This window comes from Lolium perenne, chromosome 1 (genome assembly GCF_019359855.2).
Source record: "Lolium perenne isolate Kyuss_39 chromosome 1, Kyuss_2.0, whole genome shotgun sequence".
NCBI lineage: Eukaryota > Viridiplantae > Streptophyta > Magnoliopsida > Poales > Poaceae > Lolium > Lolium perenne.
This window is the reverse complement of record NC_067244.2, coordinates 67,893,664-67,905,208: the sequence shown is the minus strand read 5'-3', so window position 1 is coordinate 67,905,208 and position 11,545 is coordinate 67,893,664.

Sequence of the window (11,545 nt, the reverse complement as noted above, 5' to 3'; positions counted from 1 at the left end):
TATCCAAAAATAAATCATATGAGAGGATAATGATCTTGCCACATAGGATGAAAATATCTACATGACTTGCTTTCCAAGCTATGCCACCTCATGCTCAAAGGATTGCTATGGATGAGGGCATGACACCCAAGCACCTTACTCATCAAACCAACACAAGAGTCACCACCTATGTGTCATGCTACTAGAGCTTGCCCAAGCCTATAAATAGAGCCACACCCTTCATCCATTTGGACATCTTGTACCATGCTATAAAGAAACCAAACACTTGAGACCTTCCATGTGAAGTAGCTAGGATCAAGATGAAGTAGCTAGGAGGTGGAGGCATACCACAAGATGCAGGTTTATCAGATTTCCAGAAGAACAAGCTACATAAGATACCAAGGTAGTATTCCTAGGCAAACCATATATTTAGAGGATCATATCATCATCTCTTAAGTAAGACCTTAGGATATTCCAAGACAATTAGAAGTGAGTGAAATTATAATACTAATCATAGCCATGTTCATACAAGAATACTAGAGTAGTACTAATCTTAGTTGTTAAGGACAACATTTGATCTTGGAGGTGAGAACCTTATTCCAATATCAAACCTTAGGAAACCAATTCCATAATCATCAGAACTTGGTATTAATTATAAACCCTAAGAATCTAGGATGAGTGTGATGAGAGGAATATTAAAGAGGGATTAGTTAGGAATGAGTGGATCTTGTTTAATGCATGATCATAACTTGTAGATATAGATGATAAGTTAAATCATATGATCACTAGATCTCATCTATCACATAAAATAGAAAGTATAATCTAGATTACAAATAGAACCCTGCCATGCCTCATGCCTATTTTTATAATTCAAATAGTGAAGCATCACTAAATAAGAGTATGTAAAACCCTAAACCTTTCACATAGGATCCACCTCACATAAAATAATAGAACCTAATTTGTGTATCATGAATTAACCAATGATTAGCTTAGGAATTAGTCTAGGTAATTCAAGCTAGAAGTTGCTAAGCAAGATTATTAAACATAGAGTTTATCCAACCATATGCTTAAACCCTAGAAATAATTCTCCACATAAATCATGATCCCATTTCCATCCTCATTAACAACTCCTTTAAATACTAGCCATAATAAAATGCATATGAACCATCAATATTGTTAAGCACCCTAGTAAAAAGTTAGTAATATGCTTACCATACATATGTTATCAAATTCCAAACCATTTAAATAAATTTGGTTTCTAAATAAAAGAGAATTAAGGTAAATACTTAAACCTATTTCTACTCTACTCAAATCTCACAAAATATAACCAAGATTGCAATACTTATTTAAACAACAACATAATGCAGTAAGCATCATTATCAAATTATACTAATGTTCAAATTATTTAGGACCTGCAAAAACAAACAGAAATCAATTGGAGTTCAAATATCAAATTCAAAACAGAAAATAAAAAAGAAATAGAAAAGAGAGAGAGGGGCTTACTAGGCTTACCTCTTCGTCGTAGCCCAGCATCGCACCAGCCGAAACAGGCCAACGCAGCCCAGACGCGGCCCAGCCCAAAGCCACTTACCGTTTCGATTGCTTTAAAATTCGCGCGAGATGAAAAACAACGTCGTCGTCGTCGTCTCCGAGCTCGACAGCGCGGAGGCGCCAGTAGACGCTGTCTCCGACGAGGATAAGGACGCCGCCAGACGCTGCAGGCGCACTCAAAGCTCTACCTAAATGATTCGCGTCCGAGCTTATCCTGGAGGAAAAGATCTTCATCAATAGGAGCCCTCCAGACACCGCCACCTCTCCGATCATGACCGTCGCCGTGTCGAGTCCTCGAGGCTTCCCTTGGCCTATAAATACGTGGAGAGCATCACCGTGTAGTCCTTGTTCATCACCGCCCATCCAATCTCTCTCAGACGCTCCCTATTTCTCACGAGTTTCCATTCACTGGTCGCCGGTGACCACCACGGTGTCGTCGACTGGAGCCACCCCGGAGGCTGCCGCATGGTCGAGGAGGTGCGCCACGTCGAGAGGAGCATCTGGGTGCAAGCAATCGTCAAGGGGAGCTAGGTGCGGGACGAATTTGATCGTTCCCTTTCTCAGTACATTGTCGGTAATGGCGAGATTGAGCTCAACTCCGACGGTCATCGACATCGCCGACCACACCATCGCATTCAGGGTGAGCATACGCGTCTGTAGAGCATACTTTCGTTTCCTGGAATCATCTATAGCTCGCGATTTGATTCTCGCCGGAGCGCACCGCCGCAGGACATGGTCGCCGGTGTAGCTCCGATGATCCCCTCGCCAAACCAACCCCACCATCAGCTTCAGTGAGTCGAGGAGAGTCAGAAAACCCAAGTCACCCGTCCTGGGGAGCCCTGTAGCGTAGCGCCGCCGTGAATTGATCGCCGGCGTTTAGCCGCCGGCAACGCCAGCGTGGCGGTGGGGCCCCGAGCACTAGTTGACTGGTCGTTGCCATCGTGGCAACTGACCCAGTCAGAGACCTGATACGTCTCCGACGTATCGATAATTTCTTGTGTTCCATGCCACATTATTGATGATATCTACATGTTTTATGCACACTTTATGTCATATTCGTGCATTTTCTGGAACTAACCTATTAACAAGATGCCGAAGAGCCGATTCTTTGTTTTCTGCTGTTTTTGGTTTCAGAAATCCTAGTAAAGAAATATTCTCGGAATTGGACGAAATCAACGCCCAGGGTCCTATTTTGCCACGAAGCTTCCAGAAGACCGAAGAGGAGACGAAGTGGGGCCACGAGGTGGCCAAACCATAGGGCGGCGCGGCCCAGGCCTTGGCCGCGCCGACCTATAGTGTGGGCCCCTCGTGTGGCCCCCTGACCTGCCCTTCCGCCTACAAATAGCCTTCATCGCGAAACCCCCAGTACCGAGAGCCACGATACGGAAAACCTTACTGAGACGCCGCCGCCGCCAATCCCATCTCGGGGGATTCTGGAGATCTCCTCCGGCACCCTGCCGGAGAGGGGATTCATCTCCCGGAGGACTCTTCACCGCCATGGTCGCCTCCGGAGTGATGAGTGAGTAGTTCACCCCTGGACTATGGGTCCATAGCAGTAGCTAGATGGTTGTCTTCTCCTCATTGTGCTTCATTGTTGGATCTTGTGAGCTGCCTAACATGATCAAGATCATCTATCTGTAATACTATATGTTGTGTTTGTCGGGATCCGATGGATAGAGAATACTATGTTATGTTAATTATCAAGTTATTACCTATGTGTTGTTTATGATCTTGCATGCTCTCCGTTATTAGTAGAGGCTCTGGCCAAGTTTTTGCTCTTAACTCCAAGAGGGAGTATTTATGCTCGATAGTGGGTTCATGCCTCCATTGAATGCAGGACATGCTGAGAAAGTTCTAAGGTTGTGGATGTGCTGTTGCTACTAGGGATAAAACATTGATGCTATGTCTAAGGATGTAGTTATTGATTACATTACGCACCATACTTAATGCAATTGTCTGTTGTTTTGCAACTTAATACTGGAAGGGGTTCGGATGATAACCTGAAGGTGGACTTTTTAGGCATAGATGCATGCTGGATAGCGGTCTATGTACTTTGTCGTAATGCCCAATTAAATCTCACTATATTTATCATGACATGTATGTGCATTGTTATGCCCTCTCTATTTGTCAATTGCCCGACTGTAATTTGTTCACCCAACATGCTTTTATCTTATGGGAGAGACACCTCTAGTGAACTGTGGACCCCGGTCCTATTCTTTACATCGCATACAATCTCTTTGCAATACTTGTTTTACTGTTTTCTGCAAACAATCATCTTCCACACAATACGGTTAATCCTTTGTTACAGCAAGCCGGTGAGATTGACAACCTCACTGTTTCGTTGGGGCAAAGTACTTTGGTTGTGTTGTGCAGGTTCCACGTTGGCGCCGGAATCTCTGGTGTTGCGCCGCACTACATCCCGCCGCCATCAACCTTCAACGTGCTTCTTGACTCCTACTGGTTCGATTAAACCTTGGTTTCTTACTGAGGGAAACTTGCCGTTGTGAGCATCACACCTTCCTCTTGGGGTTCCCAACGGACGTGTCAACTACACGCATCAAGACCCCACTCGTCAGTGTCTATGGCTAGAGTCCGAACCGGTACCTTTAGTATTTAGGTTTATTTCAAATTCCAGAAAATCACTGAAACTTTGAAAAATCATAGGAAATTCATATTAACTCAGAAAATTATGAATAATATATCAAAATGCTCACAAAAATAAACTCTATCCAAATAAAATATAAAACAAAAATGTGTGACAAAATAAAAATCCATTTATTTTTAACCTCATTAATTATGTCATTTCAATTATTTAAAATACAATTTGAATTCAATAATTAGTGAAGTTTCAAAATTAAATTTTAACTATTCAGTAACTAAGTAAAATGTTAGGATTAATTTTATTTATCATATTTGCATTAACTTTATTATTAGTAGTAATTCTTAAACCCTAATTTGCAAATTACTATTTTCTATTTTCTTTAAATAGTAATAACTCAAAAAAATATTATAAGCCAATATTATTTTGGTAAATCAAAATTTATTTACTTAAAATTTCTTAAGTTAACAAATTAAATACTTTAAACATAAATAAGAGTTACTCTAATTATTAATTCTGGTGAAAATTAATAAATGTCAAACCATTACTAATGTTGTTTCAAAGTAATTAGTGACCACATCTCTATTGTCAATTACTAATTCAAGAATTGTATCAATGTAGAAACCCTAGTTCTAATATAAATGAAGACCTTGATCTCATTATTTCATGTGATCAATCCACTTTAGTAGTAACCCTAAAACCCTAGTTATATGTCACATGTGATCATGTGAGATTCATCTATACCTATAGGACCCTAATAAGAAACCGATGAATGCATGCTTATGATCCACTAGCATAAACCAAGTCACATGAGATTATTATTTCATGTTCCTATTCTTAATTTAAAACCTATATGATTCACTAGTGTCACCTAGGTATAAACCCTAACTTGTTAAATGGATTAGTACCATTGATAATCACTTCTATATACCATACCATTAGTATCAACCTCAATCATCAAACCCTAGTAGAACTATAATAAAGAACCCTAGTATCAATCTTGTGTAGCCATTCACAACACATGCTCCTATTCCACTAAACCTTACTTAGTAATTGATAAGCCACTTAGCTTAGAAGCAATTAGAGACTACTTAGTGAAGCAATTGTGAAACCATAGTAAACCCTAATAGCTAATTTATGGAACCATCTTGACCATCATCCTTTGATATGATACCATAATCAACCATAGTAATAAACCTGCCAATCCTTGTTGTATATAGAACCAACCCAAGTTAAGAACCAACTAGTTCCTATTAGTGAAACTAAATGAACCCAATAGTAAACCCTAGAAAGCCATAGCTCCTGTGCTTAGTAGTTCATATTCTTATTTAACCTGTTCCTCAAAAGTTATCCTTTTTGAAGTACAAATGTTAATTAAACCATAGAAGCCCAGTTCCTATTTAAAGTACTTACTATTTCTAAATCAACATGTTCTTCAAAAGTTATTCTTTTGAAGTATAGGATGAGTAATCATCAACCATATCCCGTAGAACTTAAAATTGACAACTGTTCTTTATATATTGTTCCACCACTATTCTTTATGTGTATAATTGTTATGATGTCTTATATCATTTGGTTATGATACTAATATAACCAAACCCTAATAAGAACCTTGTTTGAGAACCATTCTAAAAGTGCAACCAATTCTAAAGAAATCGTTACAACTCATGCATCCTAAATCATCGAGGTTAAGTTACGCTCGGGGCGATTGCATCTCATACTATGCATTATAGCATCTTTGCCAGTTCTTTAAACATTGTCCTTACCGGACAATGATGGTATTTCAGAATTTGGAGTTATCACGTATCGAAGCTTTTTCCTGCATAATCTTGCAGTCAAGAAAGGCAAGTTCATCGCTTGCTCATGTCATTTGATTATTTGTATCAAACTATATGCAAAGTACTATACTTATCACTCATGCATTGAAAAGCAAAGTATTATTTTACAATTATGAATATGACTATGTGGTGGGCAATGGAACCATGGTATGTGTTGATATGGTGGAGGTTCCATTGCATGGGTACTACTCATCTAGGACTAAAGTACCAATGCCGTCCAGTGATTCTAGCGCCGTACAAATCGCATTGACCATAAGATCTATAATGGCTCTGGGGAAGTCAGCTGTATCTTTTCCCTTCTGCACGCCAACGGATTGGTAGAGCCGGTGGGGTGTTGGAGGCACTGCCGCAATAGGTTGGGATATCCTTTTAAGTCCCCATCCATTAGTGATGATAAGCTCTACGATCTATGATGGATTGTCCGGAGTACACCATGAGTAAAGCCGTATTATCGGGAGAAGTCTACTGGGGGTGTACGGTTGGACAAAAGGGTGGGTTTGAAGTCGCGGAGAAGGCGGTGTGGACTTGGATCTTACACCTGGCCTCACACCAAAGGAAGTGTGGACGGGAAAGTTAACGCCTGGTTGGCAACAAGGATAAGGTCTCTTATGGGAAAAGTAACGCACCTCTGCAGAGGATACTGAATTGTGACTGTCACTCCCTGTTCCGGGAAGGGAACTGCGAACGCGGCAGGAAAGGAACTCCACGAAGTTCTGGTCAACCTGTGAAGACTGACGGGCATAGTTTTCAGAATAAAATAAACCTTTTGAAGAAATGTTTATGAAAACTTGCATTGGCCTATGACTTTCTGGTCTATGGTTGTAGCTAGTGCATGATACACCTATTTCCTATTATGAACTTGCTGAGTACGCTCGTACTCATTCTATCCCATTTGAACCCCCTTCTTAGATCAAGGCATCGAAGGAGAAACTACCGTGGAACTCGAAGACAGAGGAGTCAACTGCAACAAGAAGAAGAATCCAATCAAAGAAGTCAATGGAGTAAACTTCTGCATCAGCTGTTATGGAAACCTAGACTAGTAATAGAAGGGAACCTTTCCCTAATCCTAGCACCTAAGTAGCTAGAATTCTATAGCAAGCCAAGTAGCTCTTAAACTTGAGTTAGCAATAAGATAGACTACGAGTCGTTCTTCTAGAGCTTTAATTGAAGTTTTACCTCACTGTAAAGTAGGAGGTTGTGTTGATCTTATGTAAACAGCTCGTGTGTACTTCTATAGACATACCTTGGACTCGCATATGTTTCTGTTGTACCACTCTGAGAGATGTAATATGAGTGAAACGGTGTTTCACTTGTGTTATGTCAATGACTTGTGTACTACACCATGCAGTGGTATGCTGGGTCATCACAGCTGGTATCAGAGCAAATGCTTTGACCCTAGGATTAAAACCCTTTAAAGGAGACCTATAGGTTTGGTAGTGTCTATAGGAAGTGTTTTAGCTAAGCTAACTATGCTAAACCAACCATTCTTTTGACTTGAGATGGGTATTCACTTGAGAATAATCCTGACACACTTGAGTCAATCTTTCTTATCTATCTTCCTTAAGTAAAGTTAGTTTGTTATCTTGCTTCATTCCAAATAATTAGAACACCATTGGAGCTTAAGATAATTGGTGGTAGTAGACCACAGTTGGTATACAACACATGGTAGTCCAAAGAGAGGATACAACCACAAGGAAGATATCCTATTGGAAGAAGTATACCAATACAAATATGGTTAAGTAAGAGTCATTTAAAATGTCAAATGACTGATGTTAAGTAATGTAGATAAGCAATATGTGGTAGTATATACCTATGATAAGTCAATCATAGGAGGTAAGGAAGAGTGATAGGAGTCATATAAGTATACTTTTCATGGTAGAGTTGGTAATCATCTATGATTCACTTGAGAGTCATGATGTGATGGAGTAGACCATCATAAGTAAGATAACAAAAGGATGATAAGGAGTAGGATTTAAGGAATAGTTTGAGAGCTTAGGCCTTAAAATCCTAATAACTGTACCAAGTATGTTAGAACCATAGTCCTTAATTTAAAGAAGGCTTATTTAGAGCATATCACATAGAGAAATCCTTGAGTTATAGGTGGTATATTCTAAACAATCATGTGTTTAGAGTAGACATGTTGGAACTAATTGTATTATAGGAAGTAGTCATCAATAGCACATATATATGGTATACTATTTTGTTAGTACTTCCAAAGAAAACTAGGTTAACTTCAACTATCCCAGGCCATTTTGTTTCAAGTTTGTCTCATTGCAAATGTGCAATTAAGATAAATGTTGAGACAAATAGTAGAAATTCACGTATTCGTGCTAAGTATCACAACCTAAACCTATCTTATGTGGTGTTATATACTACACATCTGATCCTGATGTTTAGGGATGTCTTACCCAACTATTATATTCAGGCATATAAGGATGTGTATTATAAACACAAAGCTGAATCTTCTTGAATTTTATTGGATTTTCATTGTTTGACTAGATCCATACATGAAGTTTGACTTTGATATGCAAATGCATGTTGCAATATCAAGCTCTTACTTGATGTTATAGGTCTAGAGGGTAAAGGTATTCGTGTGAGGAAGTGACGAATTCTGAAGATTTTGAAGACAAGATGAAGGTTCACTAGAAGAAGGAATTAAAGTTGTGGGAAGTAACCACAATACTCTGAAGGAAGGACCAATCAAACTCAATTTTATCCTTAATTAATGGGTACTTCAACATGGAAGTATCTTGGAAGTGAGAAAAATAGTGAATATGGAGCAGTAGAAGTGGAGCCATATTCATTCTGGAAGAAGGGAATGCAAGTGAAGTCACTTACAATACTATTTTCATAGTGTCAACAAGTGGTTTTCTTGCAAAACAACCCTTAGAAGAAGGAAAATAGACAAGTGAAGTCGTAGCTGGTATAATAAGACCGCAGATGAGATAGGATAATCATAAAGAGAAAGTATGTGAAGTGAGGTATATCTTAACTAAATTATAAAAGTAGCCATAGCTGGTAGGTAGTTATTGACTAGAACTATACATAGCCATAGCTGGTATCCAATAAGCCACATCTGGTGCTAGATAGTTTGCAGCTGGTACCAGATAGCCCACAACTTGAACATTTCTTTACCCGAAAAGAAAGAGGGATTCCGCAGCTGGTATTCTATAGTTGGTATTCCGTAGCTAGTAACCATTTAGTCGAAGGATTCACATCGGATACTCCCAACTGAGTGGATACACCGCAAAGAATTCTTCGTGAGACTTTAGAAAGGTATAAAATATAAACCAGACTTAAACCAACTACCTAACCTTGGAGTTTAATGATTAGAAGAAAGGAAGTTTGAAGATCATTAGTAAACTCCAAGGGGGAGAGGAAGGCTGAAGGAGAAGTATTAATATATTATTTGTAGTATGATAGGCGGAGAAAAAGGTCTGAACTGAAAAGAAGTCCGATCTTATTTTTATAAGGTTGTTGGGAAGTACCCATATAAAAGTACTCTCAGGAGGTTGTCAGACCAGAAGCCGAGGGTCATATCTCGAGGAAGTAAGGGTTAGACCTTAACTAGAGTGGGTAATTGTTATTACTCGAAACCAAGAGAGCTCAAGTAAGTCTAAGATAATGAAGTTGGATGAAGAAGTTATCGGAGGACAATCAAAGCCTAAGGAGATACTATACAAAGGAGTTTGACCCTACTAAAACATAAGCCTATTAGAAAGATTCCTTTCATGGAACCTAAAGAAACCAAAAGGAAGATAACTAGTATAAACTAGAAGCCTTGATTGGATGGACTAAATGAGTCTAATCCATTCGTAGGACTGAACAACTAGGACCATGTCTATTGTAAATACCTTACGAAGTACCATTACTTTCGTTATGGTAGTAAGGGAAAACAATACCCTGCTTTAAATGAATCTTTTAGAATTAAGGTTTGAGAACCGCAGCTGGTAAACCGTAGTGCCATATTACACCGCAGCTGGATTATCGCAGATGGTAGAACCAAGTTTTGAGTACCCAAATAGGAAGATGTCACCACAACCATTAGTAAAGTCTATTAACACAATAAGATGTCTTAATCCAAGAATCTTTGGAGAGTAAGCATATAAGCTTAGAGTGTTGGAAGAAATCATAGAATTTAAGAAAGTATCCGTGCCAGACATCAGAAGACTCCAGGGAGGATCTAGACAAGGGATATATACAACTATATCTAGTGTGATCACCATGGAGTTGAAGGATGGTGATCTTTTCAAGACATTTCCACATTCCGAAACATGAGAGCGTTCGAACTTCGGGACGAAGTTCAGTTTAAGGGGGAGAGGCTGTAATATCCCGGGTTTAGAGGCTATAAAATGAGAGAACACCAAAGTGTGCACTGCATTCATGCATAGAAAATCCGGGGAATTTTCGCGCTTTCAAATAAAACTTACCACAGTAACTGAAGTTTCACTTGACTTGCTGGAACTGAAGTAGATCATCAAGTCAAGCGCTATAAACTTCACTGTGATCTTTGTTAAAACCTCGTTTTGGGTAGAGATGATTTGATCTATGGATTAGATCAAATGGAATTATATTTACAACAACACATTCTTTAAGAATCAAACCCTAACTTATTAACACTTAAAAGTTAGCAACTACCTTTGTGTGTAAATTAATTCACTTCTAAACTTATTACCAAATAAGGTAAACCACAGGGTCTAAAATGCATAAAAGCCACACATTCTTATTTAAATCTTAACTTATTAAGTATATGGAATATCATAAAACTAAATCCATTTACATTATGATTTATAGTTCAAACTATTTGAATCAAACTAACTATGAGCATTTTGAAGCTCATATGATCATGCCTTGGTGAAATTAAACACCCACTATCCAAATTTGAGGAATAACCTTCAACCTTGATCTTTTGATCAATATTATAATATAAATCCAATCCAATATGATATAGTGACTCATCCACAATAATAAAACCATCCACAAGATATTTAGTAACAAATGCCACTTGGCTATCCAAAAATAAATCATATGAGAGGATAATGATCTTGCCACATAGGATGAAAATATCTACATAACTTGCTTTCCAAGCTATGCCACCTCATGCTCAAAGGATTGCTATGGATGAGGGCATGACACCCAAGCACCTTACTCATCAAACCAACACAAGAGTCACCACCTATGTGTCATGCTACTAGAGCTTGCCCAAGCCTATAAATAGAGCCACACCCTTCATCCATTTGGACATCTTGTACCATGCTACAAAGAAACCAAACACTTGAGACCTTCCATGTGAAGTAGCTAGGATCAAGATGAAGTAGCTAGGAGGTGGAGGCATACCACAAGATGCAGGTTTATCAGATTTCCAGAAGAACAAGCTACATAAGATACCAAGGTAGTATTCCTAGGCAAACCATATATTTAGAGGATCATATCATCATCTCTTAAGTAAGACCTTAGGATATTCCAAGACAATTAGAAGTGAGTGAAATTATAATACTAATCATAGCCATGTTCATACAAGAATACTAGAGTAGTACTAATCTTAGTTGTTAAAGACAACATTTGATCTTGGAGGTGA